This window comes from Crocodylus siamensis, chromosome 1 (assembly GCF_052110815.1).
Source record: "Crocodylus siamensis isolate JL-2025a chromosome 1, ASM5211081v1, whole genome shotgun sequence".
In the NCBI taxonomy this organism is placed as follows: domain Eukaryota; kingdom Metazoa; phylum Chordata; order Crocodylia; family Crocodylidae; genus Crocodylus; species Crocodylus siamensis.
The window spans coordinates 57,399,878-57,426,063 of NC_143395.1; the positions used below are offsets into that span (position 1 = coordinate 57,399,878).

Sequence of the window (26,186 nt, forward strand, 5' to 3'; positions counted from 1 at the left end):
GTCACTAGTCCCAGTTCCATATCCGCCTTAACCTTCCTAACAGCCCCCTGCAATCTCGAGTAATGGAGGTATAATCCTCCTTGGTGATGGCCCCTCCCTTCCATTGGATGTATGCCTTCTTTTTGGCTTTGAGGTGTTCGTGGAATACTTTTGGTGAGCCATGGGGGCTTTTGAGCATTCTTGCCCCCTTTGATCTGTGGGGAGATTGTCATCCTTTGGGCTTGGAGGATCGTCTCCTTAAGAAATGACCGCTCTTCTTGAACTCCCAAATCCCCTTCCCCTTCCCTTTGGGACCTCAGTGCCTCCCTGACTAGTCTCTTTATCTTACTGAAATCTGCCCTCCTGAAGTCCAGGGCTGCTGCCTTGCTGCAGGTCTTTGACACCCTGTGCTGGATGGTGAATTCCAGCAGGCAATGATTGCTATCGCCCAGGTGGTCAAGAACCCGCAGTCCCCTCACCAGGTTGTTGCCTGTGGCCAGGACCAGGTCCAATAACGCATTTCCCCTGGTGGGACTGTGCACCTTCTGGCTTAGGTGGAGGTTCTGTAACTTGGCTAGGAATCTATGTGAGTGGTCAGAACTGGCTAACTGCTCTTCCCAGCAGAAGTCCAGATAGTTTAGGTCACCCATGGTAACCACGTCCCTTGACTTAACTGTGAGCTGACCTGAGAATTCCCAGTCCAGCTCTTCCCCCTGGTTGGGTGGCCTGTAGTAGACCCCTGCTGTTAAGTCCCCTTTAGCTGGAGGGGTCAGTGTGATCAGGATGCAATAGAAGCAGGACCACAGTGAACACCTGCTCCAGCATGTTGAAAGTGGACTTGGCTTGCTGGGACCAAGTAAAGCAGATCTCTTTCTTCAAAAGCATTTTAATTAGAGTCACCAGGAATAAAAAGCTGGTGATAAAGCACCTGTAGCAGTGCCAAACCCTAAAAAATGCTTTACTCCTTTGACATCCTTTGTGGTCTTCCACTCCAAGATGGCAAACACCTTCTGGGGGTCTATAGTCAGTATGTCTGGAGAGACTAAAGAGACCCCCCAAAATTCTATGGTAGTTAGATCAAATTTTTACTTTTCCAGCTTTATGTAAAATTTGTCATGTAGAATTGATATAGTCATTCCAGGACCAGCTGGATATTCCTGATATGTTGAACTTGATCCTCAAAGAAAGTGGTGATATCATCCAACAAATGACTATGAATTGCTCTAAAAACATCACAGAAAAAATGTTTTTGACAAAATATGGGAATGTTCCTGGGATTCTGGGAGTACAACATTTCTTAAGCTTTAGCACTTCTACAGGATGTAACTTAATATTCAGAGTTGACATAACTAGCTTGAAAAACCTTCTTCCAAGTAATAAGGTGGTAATATAGAAACCCTGAGGGGGCAAGTGGTTAGGGCAGTGATCCTCAATTAATAAACTCATTGTACTGCATGGACCCAGGTGCATTCTTCCCATCCTTCTACTGGATATGAGGGGTCATGAAATGAGAGCCAGGGTACTTATAAGATGTTTTAAAAAATGAGGCAGAGATCAAATTAAACCTCAAGAACTCCTGTGCAACTCAGTTTGATATTAGGGCAGACCTGCCCATCTTTCCAGGAATTTAGGAGAGGTTTAGAGAGTAAGTGTCGATTTTATTTCCAGGAAAATTCAAGTCCAGGAAGTTTCCAGGCATCCAGGAATCAGTGGGCCACCTAAAGCACATTCATCATGGTGAAATTTTGAAGGCAGAGGAGATACATTAGGGAGTGCCTTAAGGCCAAGGACAGTACTGATGGCAGTGATGGAAGGTCACAGGGGGATGACACCATCCCCCTCTACTAAGGCTTGTCCAAGAAGTTTTCTAGCCAAGCCACTGGCTGGGCATTCTGTGCACAGGCAGAAATAAAGTGCCCCAATTTCCCACAGTACAGGGAGAACCTATTTCTATGGTGCTACTCTCCTCAGCTGAGAGTTGAGGACAAACTCAATCTACTAGCATGGCCTTGGAACTAGAGAGATTAGCCAACCCTACCAGATGTGGATCTTCTGGGGTAGGAGCAGAAGAGTGACCAGAAAGACCTTTTCTTTTTCCTAGCGGCATTCCCATAGTTGGTCTAGTCCATAGCATACATTTCCTTTTTCAGAAGGATCGGGGATAGACTTTGTTTTAAGAAATTCTTACAATTGTAGCGGTTGCTAATGGACTTATCATTAAACTTAGTCTTAAACCAAATTTAAGGTTAGCTTCTAGAACTAGAAAGCCAGCTGAAATCAGGATGCATAGTGGTTTTTAACCTGTGGTTTGCAGACCTGAGGGGGTCCACGGACTGTCTAATGGATCCCTGAAAAATGATCAAAATTTCCAAAGGGGTCCACACCTCCATTAAAATTTTTTTTATGGGCCTACACATGAAAAAGTTTGAAAATCACTCAGCTAAGAGAAGGCAGGGATCAGGAATTGGATTTAAGGAATTAACTATAGGGTTTAGGACTAAAGTCACAGGCTTGAAAATGGGGTGGCTGAAGGGCATCTGCAGGTGTAGGCTTAAGTAATAGGGCTACAGCTCCATTAGCCAATCCTGAGGAACAGCCAGACCCAATGAGAGTTAACTCAGCTGTGAAAGCTGTCTCACCAGGTTATTCTTTCAGGATTCAACTGGTGAAGGGCTCTGAGACGTGCAGACTTTAATTAATCCTGTATGTACTAGAGGGCTTCTAATAGCCTTTATAAACATCAGAAAAGAAGGATATCATTTAACCATCTCTTGAATTTGATGAAATGACAGAAAGAATTAATGTTAGAATATAATACCAGTAGAAGTGGGGTTTGAGAGGAGCCGGCATGAGTGTCTTGTTTAGAATTTAGAAGATGTCTGTACTTGTGGTAGAGGCGATTTATCTTTTATTAGACCAACCAGATTTTTGCAAAAAAAATAAAATTTAATTGCAAGCTTTTGGGCAGAAGCACCCTTCTTCAGGCAGATGTCTGTAGCATTCTTGGATACACAAGCCCTAAAGGGCTGTGGATGTTGGCTCCGTGGCAAAGTCATATATCTAAAGCAAGGCACAGAAGCAAAGCAGCTGGTCAGTGGTATATGGAACAATGTCTTTCTGGTCACATTTAGTACTTTATTACATGTGTGTTTCTGTATTTAATCTGTGCTGTTCCATATTTAATCTGTGCTGTCCTGTGCTCTAAGGCTAGTTAGGTCACATACAGCTCTAGAACTGTCATAATTCCTCTTCATGGACCAAGAAGGAAAAGTCTTAGCTGGACTATGATCCAGTTACTTGATCTGTTCCAATATTATGCTGAAAAGCATAATAAAATACTTCTGTTGCAAACCCTCTAAACATTTGATGAATGAACTATTGCACAATCCAGGTAGTTCTCCATTGCCATAAAGCCCTTCATTACTACCACTCTACTTACCCACCCACCCTTTTCTTTGCTCTCTTGTTTTCTTCTGTAATATTGTGTCATTGGATATATATTACTTGCTTATTAGGTGTGTAGTAAAGATTTCAAAAAAATATAAAATTCTAATAATCTAATGTTCCAGATATCATATTTCATTTCATAGTGGGCTGGGTTCGTACAGTAGGAGAACATCTTTATGAACAGAATTGGAGTGACTAATTTCTGTTGTGGAATGTATTGATTGTATGGTGTTTCTGGTTTATGCAAGTGTGTGAGCTTGCAAGTTTGTCCTTTTAAGTGTACTTTCCAAAAGCTAACATGTAGTTTTTGTAGTGCATAATATACTGTAGGTTAGTGTTATGGTATATTGGAAACTTGTCCTGTAACTAAGAAATTGGAGTTCATGATCTCAATTCATTTTGTTATTTTGCCTTTTGCATGAATCATTACAAATATAAGGCATGGACAAGGCTGGTCAGAATAGTAGTGAGGGAGGAAGGATTTTATGGCAGTGAGGGGCTGCTCATATCTTTTTAACTTTCCAGGGTTATTTTTCTTTTTAACTAGGATTACTTTGTGTTGTAGAATTGGTTTGTATAGAAAGTATAATATTTCAGTAGGTGGTGGCTTGGTTTCAGCAGCCAGTCGAGTAAGACATACTTCCTTCAGGTTTTAGCAGGTTCTTAGGAAGTTATATGAGGGAGTAGCTGACTTGGGTAGCATTACTGGGGTATTGTTTGGTGGAAGAGGAGAAAGGGGTATAAAGGTAAGATTTTATTTACATTACAAGGTATTTCATTTTTTTTAACTTGGAAATGTTGTACAGTTGTTCTTCCTCTGCATGCACACTTCCATTCTGAACATATTCATTTCCTTTCTAATGTCTTTCTCCATTCTGTGTCCCTCATTTTTTCCCATTCCCCTTTTTTTTCCTGTCCAACCCGTCTTTTTTATCACCATTCTCCATAACCTCTTTCTCCCAATCCATGCCCTGCCATTTATCTGCTTTTTCCATATGGTCTCCTTGTTTTTACAGATCTGTTTTGAGCAGAGATTGAGGAACTTGACTTCCTACCATCCGAACATCCTTGCCCTTTCACATAACCTTCCTGGTGTATCTGTGTCCTCTTTTGACTCCTGTAGTCTTGTATGAGAAAATAATGTTCATCCAACCTCTTGCTAAGGCCAGCAGTATATTGTTTTACACTTTTTATTGTACTCATTTATAAGTATTTTTCACTATGTGTATTAATGCACTCTTTGGCCTTTGTAATGCCCAAATTATCCCACACCACAAAACACTAAAAGTCCTCAACTGCAACCAAGTAGAAAGTAGGTCAATGGCAAGGAAAGGATTGCCTGGACCATATCTATGAGTTCATCTGAGATGGGCTTCGGACAGGATCCCAGCATCCCTGGGAGAAGATGACTTCATCTAATTCTGCATGCCTCAGAACATCCTTTGAATCCCTTAACAGCCATTGCATGGCCATGGACCAGTGGAAGGCACACTTGCCACAGCTTCTCGCATTGCCACCATGTTCCCTGTTTCAGGGTTGGAGTGGGGAGCAGGATGCCCAGAGTTGAAGGTCTTCCTGGCCTGTGACCATCTCATCTTCCATGGATCTGACCTAATAATTTAAAAGCTGCTTTCTTATTTCTTCTGAAATTCTCAGAAAAAAGTTACCATTTGAGTTGAGATGAGGCTTTCCTTTTGTTTAAGTCCAGAGGATATTGAATGGTAGATCAGTTGATTATCAATAGCAACTTTGAAGCTGCTACTTCAGTTACATAATATCAATCTACTGTGTTCATTTTTTTTTTATTTCACCTTCTTCCACCTGTTTTTGTTTCCAGCCTCTTCCCCAATATTTTTTAAGAGAGTTTGGGGGTGGAGCGGGAGCCTCTGCAGGTTAATAGTAGAGCTTGTCCGAGTAGGGCAATTTCACGTTACATTCTGATTACAGTTTTGGCTCCCTCTACTTAGTTTGGAGCTTTCCTTCATTCTTCACCCAGACTGGTTTTTTCTGTTTTCAGAACAGTGCTGGGAGGAGGTGATTTTTACCTTTAGTAGAATCCTTTCTTGTCCATGGGCGAACTTTTGAGACTGAGCTGTCAGCCAGGAGATTTTCAGTTTTTCAGTAAAATGCTCAGGGTGATATCAGTCAACCAGGCAAGTATGCATGTCCAGGACAACTTACTCTACATCAGAGTATCTAGGAAGTGTGGCATCCCAGGAAACAGTCTGGGTGAGGCCAGCAGGAACTTCCAGATGGCAGAACAGGAATAGGCCAGCCATAAGAACCTTGCTATGGAAATAGTAAAAGCTGTTATTTCTTTATTGTAAGTAGTCATATATAAGTGCCTGTATGTAATGAAGACTTATTTCCACATCACAAATTTCAAGATACTACGTGGTAATATAGTGGAAGGCACAGCATGCTTGGGGACCCAGTGAAAGAGGCAACACAGAAATAGCTATGGAGCCTTGTGACCTGAGACTGCAAGTAACCTGCTTCAGCCCTTGAATCGCGGGGAATGCTAAAAATGCCTGGGAAAGGTTCAAAGAGCAATTTGAACTGTATAATAAAGCCACAGAGGTAGATAAATTGGATGAAGAACAAGAGAGTACTCTGTTCTTAAGTTGTAGTCAACGAAGCATTGGACATATATGCTTACCATACAGAGGGGGAGAAAGGAATGAAGAAATCCTTTATGAAATAACAAAATGTTTCAAGATCATTGTGTTCCTAGAAAATACATTACTTATGAGAAGGAGAGATGTTCAGGTAGAGAACAAAAAAGGAAGTGGAAAGAATGGAAGTGTTTGTCACAGACCTGAAACCGAAAAGCTAGTCCTATGAGCATGGAACACTTGCCAAGTTGCATATATAAGCAGAAACAAGTAAAAACCATAGAGGAAGATGCACAAGAAGTGAATGTAGGTGCAGTCACTAAACCAGAAAGCAAGTCCGTAAAAACAGCTGGGCAAGCGCATTCGTGTGGGAAGCAAAAAACATCAGTAATGCAGTAATCTGTATGAGTACAGAATGCTGTGTTTTGGTGGTTGTTTTTTTGGGATTTTTGCCAGCATTCAGGTATAAACGTAGAAGCTGTTTTTAAACCATTATGCTGAAAGTAGAGATGTATACATAGTAAGTGCAGAAACTGACTTAAATGAGGAGGAAGAGCTGTTCCTAAGGACAATTCAAAAAGAGCCTGAAAACTCAAAAGATTGACTAATTAAAATGCAGACAAATGACACTTGTGTTACTGACAAGGTAGATTCTGGGGCACAAGTAAATGTAATAACAGAAACTGAAATAGAGAGGTGTAAAGGGCTTATAAAAGTCAGAGTCTTGAAGGTACATGTAAACGACTGTAATGGAGAGACCATTTCAGTACTAGGAGGATGCATCCTGACACTTGGATACAAGGTAAAACAGCAGAACAAGACTTTGTATAAAGCAACGGTTTTGGGCATGAATACATGTAAGGTGCTTGTTCATATTAAGAGACCATACCACTGAGAAGTTGAAAGACTGCACTGGATCAAATTTGAAGGTACTAATGGCATCATTTGAAAATGTATTCCCAGGCAATATGTGCCTCCCAGTGACATGCAAAATACAGTTAAGATGAAGAAACATTGATGCATGTCACAGGGAAAGTCCCATGTGTTTTGTAGCTCTCCTTAGTCTGTCCCTCTGTTTTAAGCAAAAAAAAAAAAATGCTGTTACTAGTATCACTAGGAGAACAAAAGAAAAAGAACCAACAGACTGGTACCACTTCCTGGTAACTGAAGAATTGGGAAGTGGGGAGGGGCGGGGGGGAGAAGGGGACTACAACTGTGTATAGATTGAAAGGAGTCAAATAAAACCATTAAAAGAGTAAGCTTTTCACTTAATGCACAAGAAGTAAGCTATTGTCAGAAATGACAGGGGCCAAATTCCTCAGTAAATTAGATGCATCAGCAGGATTTTGGCAGATTCTTCTGGATACAGAAAATTCCATGATCTGTATTTTCAGCACCCCATTTAGAAGATACTGCTTTCTAAGGGCATGTTTACACATGCTTTTATGTGTGCCCAAACTTAATGTGCATTAAGGTGATTTAGGAATACATTGACATGTGTATGCACTAAGGCTTATTAACATGGTCTGTGGACCGACTTGGGACTAATAAAATACTTCAATGTGGAGAACTAGAAGAATTCTTCCAATACCTCCGCCTCAAGGAATATTTCCATGACCAAACTGAATCCACTCCCAACAACAAATCATCCTCTGACAACATTCAGGAAAAGATCAACCCCAAAAAACATCAGATTGGGCACCTCGCAGGGGATGAAACCTTAACCTTAACCACAACATTGACTGCTTCAGGGAAAGAATGAACAATGAAATAATCAACAACACACGCCACCATAACAACCTCTCTGTACCAGAAAAAAAGTCCACAGAATCTCTAAGATCTAACCAGCAAATAGTAATCAAGCCAGCAGATAAAGGAGGAGCCATAATCATCCTAAACCATGAAGACTACACAAAGGAAGCCAACAGACAATTCTCTGATATCACCTACTACAAAGAACTACAAGAAGATCCTACTCCCCTTTTCACCAAGAAACTCAACAATACCATCAAATCACTTCCATCAGGACTACAAGAAAAACTACAGACCTGGATCCCCCCACTACCTAAGCCAGGGACTTTTTACAGGCTCCCTAAAATCCACAAACAAGGGAACCCTGGCAGACCTATCATATCCAACCATGGGACCTTAACTGAGGAAATATCAGGTTTTGTTGAATCAATCCTAGAACAGCTCATCACCCACAGAGCAAGTTTTGTCCAAGATACTACAGACTTTCTATGGAAACTTAAAAACATAGACCACCTTCCCAGTAGCACCCTCCTAGCCACCGTGGATGTTACCAGCCTACATAACAACATCCCACACCAGGATGGCATTCAAACCTGCCTACAGGAACAAGATTACAACTCAGAATACAGACAGAAAGGTATTACTGACCTTATACACTTCATCCTCACACACAACAATTTCACTTTTAATAACCAACGCTTCCTCCAGACGATGGGAACAGCTATGGGCACCAAAATGGTCCCACAATATGCCAACCTTTTTATGAGCCACCTGGAAGACTAATTCCTCAAGAACTGCACTATCAAACCCTTGCTATATTTAAGATGTATTGGTGACATCTTCATCATTTGGACTGAAAACCTGCAATCTCTGATTGAGTGCCATCAGAAATTCAACAATCACCATCCGTCCATCCGACTTTCTCTAGAATACTCCAGCACCAACATCTCCTTTTTAGACGCAATGATCAGTTTACAGATTGATAAAATACAGACCAACATGCATATCTGCACAGAACCAGCAGTCACCTTAAACACACCAAAAAAGCTGTGATATACAGCCAAGCCCTCAGATACCACCAAATTTGCACTAAGGAGAACACCCAGGATTGCCACCTCATCAATCTTTAAAAACGCTTTCACCCAACAAGGACACTCTTCCAGAGAGAGAGAGTGCACATTTGAAAGAGCCACTCGGATACCACATGAAGAACTGCTGCAGTACAGAAGAAAACCCCCCACAAATCGCACACCGCTGGTTATGACATATCACCCTTCCCTTGAACCCGTACTGAAAATCCTTAAACAATTGCAACCCATACTAGAAAGAAACCCTATTCTTAAAAAGATCTTCCCAGAGCTACCCATCCTAGCCTTCAAACAAATACCGAACCTCACTAACCTCATCACCAGAAGCAAACTTCCTCAGGCCCAGAACACAACAAATGGATCCAGACCATGCCATGACAAGAAATGCAAAACCTGCCAACACATTTCCACCACCCCCACAAGTACTACACCCCACAACAGAGCCATCAGCATTCCCGGATCTTACAACTGCACCTCCAGAAATGTAACATATCTCATCCAATGCACCAAATGCCCTGAGGGGAAATATGTAGGAGAGACCAAACAACAACTGTGCACCAGAATGAATGCACACCGGAAATCTATCCAAGACAGGAATACCCAATTACCTGTGGGGGCACATTTATTACAAGAAAATCACTCTCTCTCCAATCTCTCAGTCCTGATCCTCAAAGGAAACTTACAAAACACTTCCCAGAGATAAGCCTATGAACTCCACTACATCAACCTCCTGGATACTAAAAATCATGGACTAAATATAGACATTGGATTTATGACACATTATAACCTGCCTGACATCTGACTCTCCAGGTACTTCTTCACTATTCATCCCCCTTCTCTCTCCCTCCACCCAGCCTGTCTCTCACCCATTGACTTCTCAATCTGCATCTTCACTGACTGCCTGTCTTGTATGCAGACCAGCACAGCCTCTGGCTTCTTTACTTTTCATTCCATCCAGGAACAACACACAACAACTGCTGAAACTTTGTGAGCCTGACTAAGGGTTTTTGAACCCGAAAGCTTGCTTAATAATTGTTTTCCAACTATTTAAGTTGGTCTAATAAAAGATATGCGATTCACCTAAAGAACCTTGTCTGCCTATGTCCTTAGATCAACATGGCTACAACCTACACCCTTAAGGCATGTTAGCTATTTGAGGCTTTTACAGGTATCGGATTTAGGCATGATTAGCCTAAAATTGCCAATTTTAAGGTGCATTATGGGTGTGCACATGTAGACCTGTGTCCTTAATGTGTCTTAAAATGGCGAATGCACCTTAAATTGGCATTGGAGATGTGCCCTAAGATTATTTTTTGGAATATGCTCAGGTCTAGAAGTATTTCACTGCACAATATGCCATAATTTAGAGGATCTAGCAGGTGTGAAAGGGTATTTTGGCAGTGGCACCATTAAACCTCAAGAATGACTGATTGAGAAAAGTACTGGATATTGTAGGAGCTAACAGCCTGCAACTGAATAAGGATAAATGTCATTTTTAGGCAATAGAAATAACATATCTGGACTAGCAACTGATCTCAATGGAAATCTTACCTGATGCTTCAGATATTCAGGTAATACTGAAAGTGCCAAAACCTGAAAATAAAAAGGAATTCAAGATTGCTAAGAATGTTGAATTATGTCAGCAAGTTTATACCTAACCGACAAAGCTAGTACAGCTTGCCTAAGGCATCTTCTCTACAAGGGCACAGAATGGGCCTGGATGCCAGAGCATGAAAGTGAATTTAATATTCTAAAACACAGTGACATCAGCCATAGTACTACAATTCTTTGACCCATTAAAAGACATGAAACTCTCCACAGATGCCTCCAAAAGATGAATTGGGATCACTATTCTTACAGCGTCAGGGAACCAATAGATTGTCAGTCTCATATACGTCTAGGGCTGTGCCAGCTACCGAAAAATGATATGCACAGATTGAAAAAGAGATCTTTGGCTTGGATTATGGATATGATTCCATGACATGCAGTATGGTCAGAGAGTCACTGCAGAAACAGATCCTAGACCACTAATTAAAATATTTAAAAAAGGACTTGTAAATACACCAGCAATGATATAACCACTACTTCTGAAATTGTAGAAGTAGGATATGTCCTTGGATTGTCAATCTGGACTCCACTTGTGATGGTAGAACATACCATCAAGAACATACTCTGTAACAAACAGTCCATAGCTTGATAATTCTGAAACAACTTGTAACCTAGGGTGGCCATTAGGCCTGTTTGATACCAGACTGTCCTGTTTTTAAACTTTGTCTACTGTCTGTTCTGAAATGAGGACCAGACTGCAAAAAGTCCTGTATTTCAGTTCATTGTCAGTCATTTCCCAATTCTATTTGTTGTGCTTAAAGGTAGGGTAGTTCATAGCCAGGAGGAACAAGTTTCTAAGCCAGACAGAGAAAGAGGTGGAGGATCCCAGAGGCTGGTCCCTTAGGGCACGTATAGACAAAGTGAGAGCTATGCTTGAGCTCCCTGACCTTGGGCTTGGCATGTGCAGATGGTCCCAGGGAGCAGCTGAGCTGCCAGGGCCGGATAGTTCATCTGCACATACAGAGCCCTGTGCTGCCTTGGCAAAAGATTCATAGATTGTAAGGCTGGAAGGGACCTCAGACCTTACAATCTATGAATCTTTTTGGATCCAGCCCTCTGCACCAGGCAGGAAAGACAGGTGGGGTCAGGTGACTCCAGCAAGTTGACTATCCAGTCTCCTCTTGAACATTTCTAGGATAGGCAATTGTATCACCTCTGGAGGGAGCTTATTCCACAGTCTGGACACCCTAACAGTGAAGAAGTTTTTCCTAAGGTTGAGCCTGAAATGGTCTTCCATGAGTTTGTGGCCATTACTCCTGCTTTTTCCCAAGAGTGTCCTGGTGAACAGTTGTTTACCAAGCCCCTGATGTACTCCCCTGACGTAGTGGTAAACTGCTTCCAAGTCCCCTCTCAGCCTTCTCTTTTTCAAGCTGAAGAGTCCCAGGTCCCTCAGCCTTTTGTCATATGGCTTGCTGTCCAAGCCTCTAATCATGTGGGTGGCCCTTCTCTTGACTCTCTCAAGCTGTGCCATGCTCTTGTTAAAGTGTGATGCCCAGAACTGGATGCAGTACTCCAGTGCTGAATACAGTGGGAGAATCAACTTCTTGGTCTTGCTGGAGATGCATCTATTGATGCATGCCAGAATATTGTTTGCCCTGCTGGCAACAGAGTCACATTGCTGGCTCATATTCAAGCTGTGGTCTGTTATTGCCCCCAGGTCTCTTTCACTCATAGTGCTGGTCAGGTTGGTGTTGTACACCTACAGGCTTGGCAGGGGATTTTTCGTCCCCAGGTGGAGCACTTTACATTTCTCGATGTTGAACTTCATGTGGTTCAGACTTCCCCAACTTGCTAGCCTGTCTAGATCCATCTGTATCTGTAGCCTGTCTTCAAGCGTGATCACGCTTCCCCATAACTTGGTGTCATCTGCAAACTTGGCCAATGAGCTCTTCGCCGCCTCATCCAAATCATTGATGAAGATGTTGAAAAGTGCAGGACCAAGCACCGACACCTATGGTATACCACTGCCCACTTCTTGCCAAGATGACACGGTTCAATGCATTAGGACTCTCTGGGTCCTACCCACAGCCAGCTTCGTACCCGCCTAACTGTATTATAGGTAAGCCCACTATTTTCCAATTTTTCTCATGACAGCATTGTAGGATACCACAACAAAGGCTTTTTGGAAGTCAAGGTATACAACGACCATCAGTTTTCCCTTACCCAGGTGGTGAGTCGCCTGATCTTAAAAGGAGATGAGGTTGGTTAGACCAGACCTGCCCATGATGAAGCCATGCTGGCTGTCTTTCAGAATCCTACCTTCTGCAAGCCTATCACATATAGACTCCTTAATGAATTTTCCTAGGATTTTCCCTGGGATAGCTCTAACCAGAATGGTGGCAAGAGCAGATTCCCAGGTGTCCAGTGTCTGTGCTTAATGCTGATGTAGGGGAGGTGAGGTCCCTGTGCAGTGTCTCTCCCTAGCTCCCAAGTGTGGAGCTGGGCTGGAGTCGGACCAGATCAGACTGAAGTCTTGCTCAAGCCCCAATCCCTCTTTCACTGTGAGGGCATTGATCTGTGCCCCCCACTTCCCTCCCTCCTCCCCTTCCACCACAGCAGACTTACCAGCTGGACACAGCTGTATGGATCATTGTAAAGGAACCAATTGCTCATTTATAACATTGTTCCTATGCGAAAATTGGTTTCGAGTTACAACATTTTGATGTAAGATGAGGTTTTCAGGAACTAATTGCATCATAAGTTTGAGGACTACCTGTATTTTTCCTCCTTCCTCTACCCCCCTGCTTCAAATTCTCAGTATAAAAATGAATTCTGTGCTATGTCAGGGGAGATTGTTTTAATGAATACAAGAAGGACATTTAGAAATAACCAAACTAAAAAAAACAGAGCCAGAGATGTTTTTTGGCCCTGGATAAATAGGGATATTGAAGATATAGTGAGGGGATGTGGAACATGTCACTATACTTCTGAGGCCTAGTAAAAAATACTAACGATGCCCCATGAGCAATTTGTTAGTCTATTAAGACAAAATAGGCATTAAACTCTTCTGTTTGGGAAGACATGACCACCTGATTATAATTTACTACTATAGTAATTGTCTATAAATAGTGATGGTTGAAGATACAATAGTGAGAAGAGTTGTCAGGCATATTAATCTGTATTTACACACCATGGAATTTTGGGCCATTTAATTACTGATAATGAACCACCGTTCAAAAACAGGGGATTTTGAGACTGCTCCAAGGTATGATTTTTGTCCTAAGATATCCATTCCCAGATACCCTCAAAGAAACAGACTCATATAATGTGGAGTACATATTGTGAAGAACCTGCTTTAAAGAAGTAAGTGGAAGGAAAAGATCCAGATTTAGCCTTATTCAGAGTAGTGCATTGCTGCAGTATGAGAGTGATGTAGAACTTCTCTACAACAGGCATATAACAAGTTGACTACCAGGCATGGGCCAAAAACAAAGGTTGACAAAGGAATCTGTGACAGCGAGCAAAAGACTGAGAAAGTACAGTTTTATGCAGAATTGTAACCAAGAGGCAAGACCATTTCTATAGTTAAAAAGCAATGCTTTTATGTGCACTTTGCTTTAACTGGCCAATGTCCATAATATCAAAGAGGAGTCACCTTAGTCATATTTACTGATCACAGATGAAGAACAAATCTTAAGAAGGAATTGCAGACATCCATTCAAAATCTCTGACAATGAGGATGGGATGAGTAAAGTAGAAACAGAGATACCAGTTGAAACTAATTTTCAAGTTGACTCAAAACCTGACTTGGAGAGTAAAAGCTCAAATATAGACAAGGATGTAAATAAAAAGGGCCTATAATACAGTAAAGCTGGAATATTGATGAAATGGGAAAGAGACTGATTGAGACATGTTAGTTAGAGTTTGTAATAGTTGTTGCCTTTATGTCATTAGTTAAGATTTTATTTAAAAAAACAAACAAACAAACTAGGCAAGATGTGACATGGAGTGAGTCCTCCTGTACATGTATGGTGTGTACAGACATTCGGGGAGGTTAGATTGTGTTAAAATGGTCACCCAGTAGCAACCTAATTTGTCCAGATGCATACACTTACACTTGGATCCCTAGTTAGGGGATCTAACTTGGACCTGTTCAGAAGTTACAGGAAGGTTAAATAGGACTAAAAATGGCTGACTGGATCCAAGTTAACTGCCTCTCAGGTTAACTTCTTGGTCTTGCTGGAGATGCAAGATCAGGATCTTAGATCAGGTTGGCCATTTTTAGTGATCAAGGTGTTCTGAACTTTTGTACAGTTCCCAGCACTGTACACTTCCCAGGCTACTGGCCCCAGCTCGGGTGCTTTTCCCTAAACCCTCTGGCACTGGGTTATTTTTAGACCCCCCGAGATGTTCAGCACACCCATGGACCAGTCGGCCTCTACCCCCTACCCAGCCCACCAACTCTCCTGTCCTGCAAGGTGTTCCCAGTGCTGGTTTTATAAGTTGGGGTTGTGGGAGGGATGGGCAGGATGAGGGGAGGTTGGTTCACTGAAGTGGAGTTTGTCTGGGGCTGGGAGGCGGGCTAAAAATAGACCCTGGTCCCAGGGGGTGGTGGAGAGAGCACTCTCTGCATGCCCTGCTGATCCTGCTAACCCCACCATGGACCTCATCTATAACTCTGATCCCTCCAGATCACCCCTGCAGATAACGTCTGCAGGCCCTGCTTGCCCCCATAATCGCTCTGATAGCCCACACAGATGCTGCTTACCCCCTGATTTGCCCCGTGGATGCAACCTGCTCTGTCAATCCCTCCCCCTGCCACCTCAATTTCTTACGGACCCCCTGATTCCCTCCCCCCACTAACCCTCCCCATCCCAACTTAGATGGGGTGACCATTTTTAACTTGATCTAACCACCACCTAACTATCTCCCCTAATGTCTGTACTTAGTTATAGAGTGTGTAGGAAGAGTGTCATTCCCGAGGACAATCTGGGTGAGTCCTGTAGGAACTTTCCAGTGGTAGAACAGTAACCACAAGATCTTTGGGAGGATAACAGTAAAAACTGTTACCTCTTTGCACTGAATACTTGTAAATAAGTTTTTGCATGTAATAGTTTTTTTCTATATCAAAGCTTTAAGAAACCATAGGAAAAATCTATGTGTGCGCCAAGGATTAGGAAAATAGCCTGAACTTACATTCTTATAAAAGTGGCTTGAGTAAGAACTGACTATTCATCCCTAGAAACAGATCTTCTCCTGGGTAATCATATAGTATGTAAGTAGGCATTTCATAGCAGTTATTGAATGGGAAATGTGCTTTCAAAGAAGGGGGCATATGCTGTTTTGGAGATAGCCTAGATTATCATTTACATTTTATAAATTTTGCTTATGAGGAGAGAGGGATTCCATGATTTTTCATTAACAGCATGATAAATCCCTAAGGTTTCACTAAACATCAGCTGTACTCTTGTACTGCAGCACTCCATCTCTGTCAGTCAATCTGCACCGACCATTGGGGAACCTCTGATATAGCAATAACTCCTCCATTCTTCCTGGTCTTTTGCAGTCCTTGTATAATCAGTCAATTTTTAATCCTGTCCAGTCTTTGATGTTGGAGGTCCAGCTTGTCCTAGGTCTTCCTCCTCTTTTTTGCCCATCCACAGCACCCTGCAGACTGGTGTTAGCAAGGTTGCTGGCCTATTTGTTTCATGTCCAAACCATGTCACATGCTCCATATCTACATACTAATTATTAATAATATGTAGAATTATAGGGCAATATGTGCACACATAAGTTTAAAAAAATAAAAGCAGTATTTTCATATTTTCTAATACTTTATCAAAACTAAAACATCCTATTATACTCAAACTCTTTCAGACACAGGAATGGGTAGCAGCCATATATGACAATTTTTTTGTATTTCTTCTCCTCCTTTGCCTCTAGGTTGTGTTTACAATCTCCCTTGCATGGGGAAAAACATCTTGCAGTTTCTTTCTGTCTATTGAGAAGAGTCTCAGTTTGTCTCAGCTGTGCCACAGAATCACCAGGTCTCCCTTGTGGAGGCACCAGGGACTCAGTCCCATCCTTCTTCATCCAGACCAGGGCACCCTTTGGGTGTGAGTACTGGCTCAGATGGCCTGCTCAATCTCAAATTTCTTGCGTCCCTACCTACCTCTGTACTCCCAGAACAACAATCTCTTCCTGCTTTCCAAGAACTGCATCTCTGTCTCTGTACAAGCAGTTGGAGAACTGTTTAAATGCAGTTTAAATCTGGAGTGGACAGACATACAAGCCTGTTAAACTACTTTAAATCTGCCTGGAACAGGTCAAAAGGATGCCTGGAAAATCAAGTACTCTTTTGAACTGGTTATTATGTGTGAATACCAAGTGTTCATTGATATGGGTATGGTGAGTCCTCCAGGCATCCTATGCTATATTCTCCCCCTTCATCTCCCTCGCCGCAAATGCTACAGCTGGTTGCTCTGAGATGTATCCAGAATTTTACTACCCTGCCCCCTTTTTTTTTTCTATCAGTGAGCTATAAGCATCCTTGTATTGCTTGTTACAGCTCACTGCAGAAAGCTATTTTTTTAAAAGTAAGCTGTGTCTATGGCCCCTTACCACCCAAGTCCAGAAAGTACACTGCAGATTTTTTGGTCTTTTGCAGGCTACTGGAGTTTACTGAACTCAGGTTTAGGAATCAAGGGAAAGCAGAAACATGATACTGCCCTTAGCCACAGGTCACCCCTCTCAAAGCATAGGTACAAGCAGTCCCCCCACCCTCACTCATCCGCTATCAGGTGTGCTGGGCTGGGTGTTCACCACCTTGTGGTGTTAGAGCTACAGCACTTCACACACGTGAACTGGTTCCTAATCAGTAACATTTTGGAATGTTTCAGTTGTTAGGTACATCTGCAGCCTAATGTGATATACAGAGGCTGGAGCAGAGATGGGACTGTAAATTTGATCATTCTATAAGCATGTGATGTCATCAAGTATATCCTGTCTAGCACATTTACATCTTAAAAAAATGCATTTTGAAGAGAAAAAGCTCTGTGTAGGAAATTAAAGGTGAGAAAATCCAAATGATGTGCTTAGAGGAGAAGATCATAATATGAACTTCAGGTATACACTTTGACAAATGTTATCTTAAGTCAGACAACCAGATTGTAAAAATGGCCAGCAGACTTTAAGCTAATTTTTTCAGAGTGCTTTTAGATCCTTGGAAGATATGTTGGAAAAAAACAAAAAGTATTAGTTTTTCTACTAAGGGACCAGATGATTGTTTTTATATGCAATTTTGTTAATTCCTTTATTTTGTGTAAGGTAAATTACTCTATGTGCCTTCAAGCAATCTTAATTTAATGCAATAATGACTTTGGGTAACTGAAGAACTAATCAACATCACTGTTTTTCAGCACCAAGGCTAAGAACTATGAATCTATAGAGACATTCTTTGTCTCATCCATTTTAACCCTACGTAGGAATATATAGCCCAGGAGCACAATTAGATTATGTGTATTGGTACTCTTGAGGGCTGTAAATCCCTTTAGAATAGGAAATGTGGGGTTTTTTGTGTGTCATTTAGATTGGAAGGTACTGAAACATAGTTTTCCTAACAATTTATGTGAATTCAGCAATAATTTCAGACGCTTACTGCAAGAGAAGTGGGGAAAAATAAATGGCATGAATGTACAATAAACAAAACTTGGAAAGTGTCTGTTAAAGTTTAAATACCTCTATTTGTATCTTCTTCGGCCTTCTATAGTAGATATTCAAATATCACTGATTTGGTGGTGCTCAGCTGACGCATGTTAGTAGTAGGGCAGTGCAAAGCTTTGATAGCTGATTTGATTTGGAGGAGATTCAGCCTGATTCAGCAGCCGAATCTCTGAATCTGAATTGAATCGGGAGACCCATTAATCTCTGCAAATTTGATTCAGAGAGATTCAGAGATTAGGCTGTAGATTGTACAAGCAGGCACTAAGCAGTGCCAGTGGGAGCAGTTGGGGGGAGCAGCCTGATGAGCCCTGGCTTCAGCTGGCAGCCCTGGGAGAAGCCACAGCTCCCCCAGTTCCCCCCCGCCCCACCGGGGTGTGGCAAGCAGTGCTGGCAGCCTCAGGAGAAGCCATGGGGACTGGGGGAACGAACAGGAGTTTTCCCCCCAGCTCCCAGTTCGACTCCCCCAGCCCCTGCAGCTTCTCCTGGGGTTGCCAGCACTGCCTTCTTCATCCCAGTGGGATGGAGGGGCAGCTGGACGAGCTGTGGCCTGAGCCAGCAAACTTGGGAGAAGCTGCAGGAGCTGGGGGCATTGAACTGGGAGCTAGGAGGAAGCCCCCGTTTGTTCCCTCAGCCCCCATTCATTATCCCCAGCTTCTGGTTCGATCCCCCAGTTCCTGGTTCTCCCAGTTCCTGGTTCCCCCAGCTCCCCAGTCATTCCCCACAGCTTCTCCTGAGGCTGTCAGCACTGCCTGCCTTGCCCAGGTGGTGGGGATGGGGGGCAGCCAGAGGAGCCACTGCTTCTTCCAGGGCTGCCTTCTCAAGTCTGGGCTCATCCGGCTGCTTCCTCAGCTACTCCTGATGGCACTACCTGCCTGTATAGTGTACGGCTGAATAAGATTCGGCGCTGAATATATTCAGATTCGGTCGAAGTGAATCAGGACAATGTTTCGAATCATTGAATCGAACCACTGTCCCTCCAAATTGCTGAATCTGAAGCGAATAATTCCTGCTTCGTGCAGGCCTAGTTTGTAGTTACCTATTAGTTCCTTGGTGCTCTGTTACTCCTAAGTGGTTGTTGCTTTTAGAGGAAGTGTCATCCAAATGCATAGCATGGAAAATGTTTCCAGGGGAGATCATAGAAAATTAGGGTTGGAAGGGACCTCAGGGAGTCATCCAGTCCAGTTGTCTGCTCAAATTAGGACCATCAGCAACTAGAGCAATCTAGCCAAAGTCTAGCCAGGTTTTAAAAACCTTCAAGGGTAGAACTTCCACCACCTCTCTGGGTAACCTGTTCCAGTGTTTTACTACTCTCCTAGTGAGAAAATGCTTCCTAATATCTAACCTAAACTTCTCCTGCTGCAACTTGAGTGCATTGCTCCTTGTTCTGTCATCTGGCACCACTGAGAACAGTCTAGCTCCATCCTCTTTCAAACCTACCTTTAGGTAGTTGAAGGCTGCTATTAAATCCCCTCTGTCTTCTTTTCTCTGAACTAAATAAGTCCAGTTCCTTCAGCCTCTCCTTATATGAACATCAGCAACATCTTGTTTTTCTTTTACAAAAAGATTATTGCTTTTACCAAGTACTATTGCAAATGAGCATAGACTGTTGCTACAGGAATGTGTTATACATTATGCATCTGAACTTTTGATGCAGTCTTATATGTTCTCCTAAGTAAGCTGGAGAAATGTGAATATATACTTGGTTGAATAACTGAAGGCAGTAGATGGTTGGTTGTCAGACTGGCAGGTGTTCTCAAGTGGGTTTACACCGGGGTCCTTTCTGGATCTGGTACTTTCCAAAATATGTATTAATGGTTGGCTGCAGAAATAGAGAGCTTACTAATCAAGTCTGCAGATAACAAAAAATTGGAAGGAGCTGGAGACACTGGTGCACAAAATTATAATTGAAAAGATCTTGATAAACTGAAGTAGTGGGCTATAGGCAACAAAATGAAATTCCTCCAAATTTAAAATATTATAAATAGGGAAGAAAACACAGATGCACAAATTGGAATGAGTAAGAAAAGGCCTGGCTTATGGACCTTATGATTGAGCACAAACTCAAAGGCTAGGGACAGACATTACATATAAACCAGTCTAAATTACCAGAAACTTGTTTAAACCTGTAACAGAACAAGATGTTCAGCACACACACACCAGTTTGAAAATGGCTGAAACTGGTTTGAAATAAACCTGGTTGAATGTAGTATCAGACTTAACTGATTTGGCTGAAACTGGTTTATGCAATGTTTGTCCGAGGCTTCCTGTTGGCTTCAGAGTCCCCCAGCATCCCAGCATGCTTTCTGGCTGGGCAGGGTGCTCTGCTCCACAGTAGGGCTGCCCCCTCCCCTCTACTCCCTGGCTATAGGTTGGCAGTCTCTGCATGTGTCTTCTAGGCTTCTGCCTGGCTTCTGCTTCCCCCACCCCTCCCCTCCCCACTCTGTGCTAAGCAGGCATTCCCCCATCCCTCACAGACACCTCACCGTTAGCTAGCAGACCACATGCTGGCTAAGGTCCATGCTGTGGGAGAGGACAGAGGCAGACAGGCTTTTTGGAGCTACTTAACAGGTAACTTAATGTCCATCCTTGGAAACACTGTTTGAGAGCTGTTTGCTACCCTCCACTTCCCCTCACCACTCCCTGCTAAGCAGAAACATCCCCCCTCCCCTCTGCCTTACCAAGGAGATATTTGTGTGGATCCCATGCTGAATCAACAGGTAGAATCAACAGTCTTAATCATAGTATCATAGTATCATAGTAGCTAGAGTCGGAAGGGACCTAGGTAGATCATCTAGTCCGACCCCCTGCCTTGGCAGGAAAGAGCACCGCGGTCAGATGACCCCGGCAAGGTGCTTATCTAACTTCCTTTTAAAAATCCCCAGGCTAGGAGCCTGCACCACTTCCCCTGGAAGCCGGTTCCAGGCCCTAGCCGCCCTGACTGTGAAGTAGCGCCTCCTAATATCTAATCTAAACTTACCCTCCGCCAGCTTGTGACCGTTATTCCTGGTCACTCCTGGCAGCGCACGGGGGAACAGGGACTCCCCCAATACCCGCTGATCCCCCCTGACCAGTTTGTAGCAGGCCACAAGGTCCCCCCTTAACCTTCTCTTGTGGAGGCTAAACAGGTTCAGGTCCCGTAGCCTCTCCTCATAAGGCCTGCCCTGCTGACCCCTGATCATACGAGTGGCCCTCCTCTGGACTCTTTCCATATCGTCCACGTCCCTCTTGAAGTGTGGCGCCCAGAACTTGACGCAGTACTCCAGCTGCGGCCTGACCAGTGCCGCATAGAGGGGGGGGATCACCTCCCTGGACCTGCTCGAGATGCATCTGTGGATGCATGACAGGGTACGGTTGGCCTTCTTGACTGCCTCCCCACACTGCCGGCCCATGTTCATCGTGGAGTCAATGACGACTCCAAGATCCTTTTCCGTCTCCGTGCTGGCAAGAGGGGAGTTCCCCAACCTGTAAGTGTGGTAATGAGGCACTAAACACTGAAATAAGGGTGATAAACATAGTTATCAGGCCCCCCCAACCCCAGCTTGCTTGCCTGTCAGTTTGCTGCAGACAATATACAGAAGCAGGGAGGGAGAGTGGAAAAACCCTGTATCATCAACAAATGCATGCACTACCTTCCCGGCTTGCCTCAGAGTGCTAGCCCAGGGCTTCAGGCTGGCAATGCTCTTGCCCCTTGAGCAGCAAGTGGGGAAAAGCCTGGGACTGCAGGTAGGCTAGGGGTTTAGTGCTGGGGTCTGGCCACACCCTGCTCAGTCTGCAAGAGCAGGGTGGGCTGCTCTAGCACCCTCTGGCTTCCAGCCTGAGCCACTGCAGGCATGCTTGAATTTCCTCAGTCCAGTGGGATTGTCTGTATGTTTGGAAACTGGTTCAGCCTAGCCAGGTGAGACTAACCTGCAAAGACTGAATCAATTCAGGCTCAGGCTTTTTGAACATCTGTCCCTAGCCAAAATGAAGGATCAATAGGATACTGCTGGGAGAAAAAAATCTCCAGATGTAGTTTCAAATTGCATTAACAGGAGCATTGTATATAATACACAAGGGGTGACAATATCTCTCTGCTTGGTGCTGGATAGCTATGTCCAGATTTGTGTGCCACATTTTATGAAGGATGTAAGAAAACTGAGGGGGAGGGATCTAGAAGTATGACAATGATGATAAAGTAGTGGTGCTCAGCCTTTTGGTCCCATGGGAATGGATGAATGGCACAGGGTTGGTCTGCGGGATCCTGTGGGGTCACCCAGATGTCCAGATCTGTCCCTGTACTGCCCCAATTGGGTCCTGTGCTGCTCCGGCCCCATGCAGACAGATTGGTAGTTAGTAGGGCCATGCTGTCCACTTGCAGTGCTCCTCATGGATCTGGAACTATGGCAGGTGGAAAGTGGCAATTAATGCTTATACTTTGCCCCCACTGCCATACTTTTAGATGACAGGATACCCTGTGGGCTAGATAGGGCTGCTCTGACCCTTGGGCCAGATCTGTAATAAAGGGGTTGGAATGCAAGCTGTTTAAGAAAAGGGAAGGAATTGCATATGTTTAGATTGGAGAAAAGTAGAGTAAGGGTGGAAATTGGAGAGACTGCCATAAAGACATTAAAGAAAAACAGTGTTTTCCCTTGTTACTAAAGCAGATTGGAATGGGTTTAAAGTAAAGCAAAAGCAAATCTTGGGAAGAACTTTCTAAGTTCTAAGAGCTATAGGACAAATGGTTTTGAAATGAGTAAATTATGCATTTCTCCCAAATATATATTGGATAGACCTCTTTTTTTAAACCTCCCAAACACTTATTTTGGGATCATATTACATGTGTTTTCTTTAAGAAACTCATCTAAAGACAGTGATGTCAACAAATTTCAAACTAGTATTTGGTTCTGGGATTTTTCTTTGATGTTTCTTTGGCATAGAGAAAAATAAGGTGATGTTTCCACACACATTCCATTGCTGTTACTAGGCAGACTTGGTTCTTTGGGTAAATCTGACATGTAATAGATAGCACATTTACCTAAAGAACCTTGTCTGCCTATGTTCTTAGACCAACACAGCTACAACCTACACTCCTATTGCTGTTACTAGGAGTTAGGAGGCTAAATTCCAATAGGAAAAACCTGTAAAAAAATTAAAATGATTTATTTTAGAGAAAAACTATTAGTATAGCTATTTCAGTAGTATTAAAATAATATTGGTTTGACAAACACTGGTATAGGATAAGTTAGACAGGGATGAGTCCATCTTGAACAGGGGTGTAGACTAGATGACTTGAGGTTCCTTGCTGCCCAATATTTCTATGACGTTTGTAATTCTAAAATAACATTTTAACAATGTCCTTCAATAGCCTCAATTCTGTTTTAGCTAGAATAGGTTGGAGGCTGCTGGGATCATAAAGAAAATAAAAACTCCCTTATATTTATGTCTACATGGATACAAATATGGTAACTAATCCATACAACAGGTACCATATGTAATCAAGTGTTAATCTGTGTGTTTTTCTATTTTCAGTCTAAACAGTTTTGCCTGCTCTGAGATCTTGTTTTTCTTATTTTGTTTATTTCATTCAGTTAAAGAGAGGAACTTGAGATAAACTTAAGCTTTGATGATATCCAATGACAAAATTTTATTTGAACACTACCTCAAGATCTGCTAAGCGAGTCTACGGTGAAATTACCACAAATTAAAATCATATAAAGAACTTATTGCAGATCTCTTCATATGCAGCCTGCTGGACAATAATGTATGTTGATGGTGTAAGAATGAGGGTAGTAATTTGACAGTCTCCTAATTATATTTTTTTGCCAAATGACATGTGTTATATTATTATTAGATGATAATATTTCTATTACACTAATACCAGTATAGAGAGACAATTGCCATATGAGTCAGAATTATTGTTCTATTCTTGCAGCTTGTGGGTAGACCGTTGCATCTTTGTTCAGGATCGGGACCTTAATGTGTGACATCATTTCTTCTCAGTCTGTGAGCCTGCACTTGATTTCAAAATATTGTCTGCCAGCATTGGTGTAGGCCTTGCTGGCTTCTCATCTGATTGTTTGTCTAAAGGGAGACAGTCCCAGAACATCAGTGAAATATTTCAGTGAGACAGTGTGTTTGTTGGTTGGAGATTGGAAGGCACCAGTTCTTGAGTATATAGCACGCTGCCGCCTTTTTTATTAATGTCTTTTGCGCGGGGATCAGCATTAAGCTTGAGAAAAGACTTTGAAATTTTACGGTGTCTTTCTGGGACAGCCCTCCTTTTTGAAGGTGATAGCCTTCATCTGAAGGATAAACATATGAAGAATACTAAATTTAGTTAACTATATTCTTTTTATTTGATCAGACAATACTTAGTGGTGACAGGCAGATCCAAACAGTTGCTGTTAAAAATATGCCTGCACAATTGTTTTAAAGTACACTTGCACTATAAAAGAATAGCAGCCAAAAGCCAAACCTACATTTGAATCATAAAGATAATGTTTATGGCTATGCTGAGTAAATGCTACTCCTATACTGGGCATCCATGACTGCCTCCTACCTGTCATGTTGGCTGATGTTGTCTATTGTTTCCTTTTGCTGTGCTTTTTGTGTCTATTTGTTCTCTTTTGTAAGATCCCTGGGGCAGAGACTGATCTTTTGTTTCTACACTGCATAGCATAGTATGTTTCTGATCCATGATAAGGACGCCTACAACTATAGGCTAGAGATAGACATTCAAAAAGCCTGAGCCTGAATTGATTCAATCTTTGCAGGTGTGGCTTAGGCTAGAAGCTGGGGGGGGCATTAAAACAGCCCTTTCTTCCCTTCCACAGTGCTGAGCTGGGGGTGGGGGGCAGTGTTGCCAGACCCCAGCAGGATGTTCTGATTAGGGAGTGGGTCCCCCTCCCCCCTTGTTGCTCCTGACTAGCCCAGCAAGGAGTTGATAATGCACAATTTTTATCAGCCCATTAAGAAAATGGATTCCTTTCATTAGTTCACACTCTTAAACAGCTTCTTCCAAGGAACGAACAGAGGGACATTTACCAGCTGACCTGTTGATTAGCTCCTAAAAGCCCAAAGGGACTCTGTCCTGTCTGTCTTTGTCCTGTCTGACTTACACAGACACCACTCAGCATTAGCTACCATACCACATGCTGGCTACGGTCCGTGCCATGGGAGAGGGGGAATCCTCACTTGAGCAGGGAGTGGTGCGGGTGGGGGATGCACAGGGAAGCCAAGTAGATGCTGCTGTGCTTGCTTTCCACCAGAGCTCCAGCCAGGGAGCAGAGGGGCAGGGCTAGCTCAGCTGTCTGGAGCAGAGAGCCCCACTCTGGGCTGCAAAGCACCTGGGATGCTGGAGGACTCTGGTTTAACTTAAACCAGGAAGGGGTCTGGGACAGATATTGCATAAACCGGTTGGACTTCAGTTAAGTCTGATACTACGTTTAACCAGGTTGATCTCAAATTGCTTTCAGCCATTTTCAAACTAGTTTATGTGCACTGAATGTCTGTTCTATTATAGGTTTAGACCAGTTTCTGATCACATAAACCAGTTTATGTGTAACGTCTGTCCCTAGCCATAATGGTAATAAGTCAGTTTCCAATATTAAAAGATTAATTTTATTATGTTTTGCCAGTTGCAGCTTTTTTTTTCTCTGGATAAGTTTTCTCTGGAAAAGCTTTTTGCTTCTTTTAACAGAATTCTCCTAAGAACTAGTTAATTGTTTTCTGTGTGCTTAAAATTTCTGACTTACTGGAATCTTGCTCTGAACCATGTTTCTTTTACCTTTTGTTTGAAAAGTCTATTGTCTTGGACATCCTGAAATAGGGGAAGTAAGTCACTTTTAAGATATAGAATATTTCTCTTTTTTTTCCATTCACAAAAATTGGCCAGTGGCATCAGAAAATAGAGCCAGGTATGCCATGAGTGGTAACAATAGAAACATCAGTATGAACAGGCCGTCTTTTCCTCAGACTGCTGAAGAAGATTTTTGTCCGTATTATTATTTAAAATCAAACACATCTTGCATGCTGCAAAATGAAGTGGCTCAATATC

At 42.7% G+C, this 26,186-nt stretch overlaps 1 protein-coding gene and 1 pseudogene across 24 annotated transcripts in view; both read left to right on the forward strand.

Annotated features, from left to right (window-relative positions):
* Window positions 1–26,186, forward strand: part of RIMS1 (regulating synaptic membrane exocytosis 1) — a 564,390-nt gene that overhangs the window by 52,412 nt on the left and 485,792 nt on the right. The window lies entirely within an intron of this gene.
* Window positions 7,800–13,989, forward strand: LOC149872818 (uncharacterized; annotated as a pseudogene).